A 5557-nucleotide genomic window follows, 5' to 3' on the forward strand; every position below is an offset into this window, starting at 1 on the left:
TACCATACAATAGAAAATAGAGTAAAAGAAAAGAGTAACGCATTTGCTTAAAAAGTCACCTCCAAAGTTTATGTGACACCCTCTATATATAGGGGAAATATACCCTTTGGAAACATCTGCCCAAAAATGTCTAAGAGATACCAAGTCACACACAACCCTTGGTCTCCTAAAATTGACTTGGCTCTCATTTTCTTTTTTTAGCTCCTTTCATGAATGCGATAAAATTTAATAAAATTGGAATAGAACGTACTTTTTTCATGTAAAATTTAATAAGTGGCAAGGGAATGCATGACTATTTCTTGTAGTAATAAACTCCATCTATTACTTTAATTTTTTCCTTTTTCTTTTTTGCAAGTTGCAAGAACTCTTTAGAATTCGTTATGGACCTTGGTGTGCAGTGGCTAAACATTATGGTGAAATTTATAATAGTTTTCTTTATTTAAACTATCAATGGTCATCAATTCCACCCAAACACATGGGGAAATTGGACGGCCAAGAACATCCGACGAAATTTCCATCTAATACATGTGAAATTCTGATAGTACTAGGACCCTGATACGATCCTTGAAGAACACAACCCCATAAATCCACTTACAAGGTGAGGGGACCCAAGACCATATCAACCACATCAATTCCCATAGGAAACTGATGTGGGATCAACCCCCATAAGCTGATATGTGATCGTAACAAACCCATTCAAGATAAATCAACTAGTGTTTCCTACGATCCTACCATTATAGTGCATGCCAAAACATGGTTCTCTTTCTATACAAACTGAAAATTTGGATTATAATTCTTAAATTGTGTGGCTCTTAGTCCTCCTTTTTACATCATATCATATCATCATTCATTGAAAATTTAGGCTCCATGACAACAATTAAGACCAAGGATTAAATTTATAGTATCGATGCTTGCTAGTATTAGTCGCTGATAATATTGATATTGATATCAATATGTATTAATCGTATTAAGCTGGTCAATATTGCTTTAGGGTTCATATATTGTTTATATAAACAAGTTTGAAGAATGAGCAAAAGATTTGCACACCTCCAAAAAGGAAATTACATATCACATATCACTATGTTCATGTAATTAAAGGAGGTAAAATGTCATAAATACCTCCCAATTTATAGTCAAATTCAAAAAAGGGTTCTTCTTTGGTTCGAAATTACACTCGGTCCGTAGAAGGAACCTCCCATTAGGATTGTGGTTTGAAAAATAATCGAATCAGAATCAGCGATATTGGTTGACCCAATGTTGGTTGGTTTTGATTTTCAAATTCCATTTTGAACTCGACCATGTATAAAACAGTCTTTATTTTTGACTAATTTTTTTCAACCATGTTTAGATTCCAGGTTTCGAAACCATGTGTAAATGAAATGGATTTGGACATTAAGGATTCCATAGAATCTTTAGATCATGCCTTGAAAGTTAGAGAAAATTTTCTAAGAACATGTGTCATTAAGGAGACACGCCAAGAGGTATCAAAACTTTTTGACTTGAAAACTGGACGTTAGACCTATTCATGATCAGTGGGAGAAGAGAATTTATAATTCCCTTACCTTTGCTTCTTTCTCTTTCATTAAAAAAAAAAAAAGTCTCTCTTTTTCCGTCTAATTTTCCTCCTAACATGATACAGACAGTACCTCTCGTTTCCAATCTTTTTTGTCCAAGCAAACAACTAACTAATTTCTTTCCCATGCTTTTTTTACCTCAATGATTTTTCTTTTCAGTATTTTGTTGGGGTTACCATACTACAATGTATTGTATTTGTTGTTTGCAAAAGTGGGTTGATTCCAAAGAACTATTGAGAGAACTTATGCCTAGGGGAATCAGCTCACCCTGCACATTATCGTTGATGGCCAGTGACGATATGGTGGGTTCATATTGGATTTTTTTTTCAAGGATTACATAGGTATTTTGGTAAGTTTATTTTAGGGAAAATTACATGATTACCAACTTTTGAGTTTTCCTTTACAAAATTACCCACCAAAAGTTTCAGTTAACAAAAATACCTAAAATTATGTTTTCCTTTAAAAAAATTACCTACTTAAAGTTTAAGTTAACAAAAATACCCAAAATTGAATTTGGGTTTACAAAACTACCTACTCAAAGTTTCAGGAATAAAAAAATACAAGATTATATGTGGAAGATGAAGATTCACTATTTTGGGTAGTTTTGTAAACCCAAACCTGATTTTGAGTATTTTTGTTAACTGAAACTTTTGGTGGATAATTTTATAAACCCAAACCTAATTTGAGCATTTTTGTTAATCAAAACTTTTTGTGGGTAATTTTCTAAAGGAAAACCCAAAAGTGGGTAATCATGTAATTTTTCTTTTATTTTATATGGTTTGCTATACAATTGTAGCAAGGATTATTTTATCTACAAACAAGCTGCTTATGACCGCTGCCCTCACTGTAGTCCTTAGCCGTCACTGCCCTCTTTGGTATATAGCCTTTAGTGCAGTGCCTTCTCACTGGAATATTCATCATACCCACTATAAGTTACTGTACTTTTTTCTTCTAAAGTTTCTGAACATATTGGAAATCAACTTGTACTTCTAATGCTTCTTCAAATGGACTACCCTTCGCATTCCACTAGCCACACTAAGTATCTTAAATATGATTGGAGCTGTGGCTGGAGTGTCCAAATGCCATTAACAATGGATATGGCTCTTGGGGCCATTATCTGGGAAACAACTGTTTGCTTACTGGGGTTATTGTTCACATCTAACCTTTCCTCAAAAGGATTCATGGGAGGCAAAACAGGACACCAACCATTGTTGTTTTGTGGTCAATTCTTCTTCCATCTATTATTTACTTGATTTGGTTTCGAATTGGCCTTTTCTTGCCTAAGCAAAATGGACATATTCTTAAATAGTATGGTGTTGAATGCTAATCATGCCTTTAGGCCCTTGCCGCAATAGCCCAAATTTATGTGTGAGATCATCTATATCAATCAAGAGGGAGACGGGGAGAGGGGAGAGGGGAGAGGGAGAGGGGAGAGAGGAGGCTTGGTGGTTAAAATGGTCCTGGTTCTTGTTCAGTTTTTCATCTTTCGTCTCGTTGTTATAAATATCCATACTCTTCTCATTGGTCCACGGAGGCAGTATATCATTGGTCCACGAGGCAATAGCCAAAATTTATGTGTCGGATCATCTATATCAATCAAGAGGGAGATGGGAAGAGGGGAGACTTGGTTGTAAAAATGGTCTTGCTTCTTGTTCTTTTTTCTTGTTCTGTTTTTTATCTTTAGTCTCGTCATTATAAATATTCATATTCTTCTCACTAAGTCCACCTTCTTTCTCTTCCACTTCTATTCTAAAATTTCTCTTCCTAACCAAATGGTGTCCTGGTAACCCAATACAGTGGTGGCGTTACAGAGCTTTGCGTGGCAACGTTTGTGAAACTGATTTTAATTCATCTAGAATCCATTAGCGGTGAACAACAACAAAATTATCTGGAATTGAATCTGCAAAACTTAGAGCTGCATGAAGATGGGTCATTGAAACTGAGAGAATTGTCCAATGGTCATGCCCGGAACTGTCAGGTAGATTTGCTTAATTTTGCCAAACTTTCTTTAGAATTGACATCTTTTTGTTTTAGCCTAATTTTTATTTTATATATATATATATATTTATTGTTGTTGTCGCTGCTACACCTATCAGAGTGGAGAGTACTAATGATAGTTGGGGGTGAAAAGGGGTGTAAATTGTAAGACGTCGGGTGGTGGGACTGTAGGGTCTTTTTCTTTTTTCGATGCGAAAAACTATATTTTCTAGGGGTTTCTGCCTCACTGCAGAATGAAGTCTCAACCTATCTAATTAATTAATGTGATTAAAAAACACATAACATAATCTCGCTCTGATACCAATTGTAGTAGATGATTTCTACTCAAACATCTAGGCAGCCAATAGAAAGAGAAGAGTTAAGGAACATTAAGCTTGTTTTTGTATCTACGAAGAATCTGAGTTGCTCTAAATTTATGTAAGTAGTGAAGAAGATTAAGACAATGAATGGAGTCTACAATCTAGTTGAATTTCCATCAAGACTCATTGTGTTAGTTGAATACAAGAACATCGGTTTTCAACTTTTGAAGAATCTGAAGCATGGAGAGATTGTAGGAATTGATTATCTTGGAGCTGCATGAATATGGGTCCTTGAAACTGAGAGAATCGTCCAATGGTCATGCCCGGAACTGTCAGGCAGATTTGCTTAATTTTGCTAAACTTTCTTTAGAATTGGTCTCTTTTTGTTTTAGCCTAATTTTTATTTCATATATATATATATATATATATATTGTTGTAGTTGTTACACCTACTGGAGTGAAGAGTATCGATGATAGTTGGGGCTGGAAAGTAGTGTAAATTGTAAGACATTAGGTGGTGGGGCCGCAGGGTCTTTTTCTTCATTCAATGCAAAAAACTATATTTTATAGGGGTTTCTGCCTCACTGCAGAATGAAGTCTCAACCTATCTAATTCATTAATGTAATTAAAAAACACATGACATAATCTCGCTCTGATACCAATTGTGGTAAATGATTTCTATGACATAATCTCGCTTTGATACCAATTGTAGTAGATGATTTCTACTCAAACATCTAGGCAGCCAATAGAAAGAGAAGTATTGAGAAACATTAAGCTTGTTTTTATACCTACGGAGAATCTAAGTTGCTCTAAATTTATGTAAGTAGTGAAAAAGATTAAGATAATGAATGGAGTCTACAACCTAGTTGAATCTCTATCAAGACTCATTGTGTTAGTTGAATACAAGAACATTGGTTTTCAACTTTTGAAGAATCTAAAGCATAGAGAAATTGTAGGAATTGATTATATAGGAGCTGGAGTTGTCTGAAGTTGTTCATTGTTTTTGAATTTGTAATGAGATTGATTTAAAATTTATTTAAAGGTTTTATGAAGATTGTAATGAGATCATTTCTATTTTAGAACTTGTATTTTGTTTTAGCCAAATTTTTATTTTTTATTTATATCTATTTTTTTTTATGTTTATTGCTGTCGTGACTGCTACACCGATCGAAGTGGAGAGTGCCGATGATAGTTGGGGCTACAAGGTGGTGTAAATAGAAAGACATCACATAGTGGGGCTGCGAAATCTCTATTTTCTAGGGTTTTTGGCCTCACTACAGAATCAAGTCTCGATTTATCTAATTTCTTAATGTGATTAAAAAAACACATGACATAATATCGCTCTGATACCAATTGTAGTAGATGATTTATACTCAAACATCTAGGCAGCCACCAGAAAGAGATTGGCAGCACTAGAGGCTCTGGAATGATGGATATAAGTAGCGAAGCTCTACGATGAACACTGAGATTGGTAGCTCCAGAGGCTCTGGAATGATGGACGACGACGACTTTGCCATAAAAATTGTAAGCACCGGTGAGATGATGGAAATCAGCGGTGAAAGTGTTGGAAGCGGCTCTTCCGTTGAAATGAGCATAGACACCAGTCTTGGAAGCTCGACGGCTCTGCCGAAGTAGCGACAAAGAAAGCGGGTTAATGAGTGTAATGCCCTTCTTTTTTTTCTTTCTC

This window comes from Macadamia integrifolia, chromosome 10, assembly GCF_013358625.1.
Source record: "Macadamia integrifolia cultivar HAES 741 chromosome 10, SCU_Mint_v3, whole genome shotgun sequence".
Lineage (NCBI taxonomy): Eukaryota > Viridiplantae > Streptophyta > Magnoliopsida > Proteales > Proteaceae > Macadamia > Macadamia integrifolia.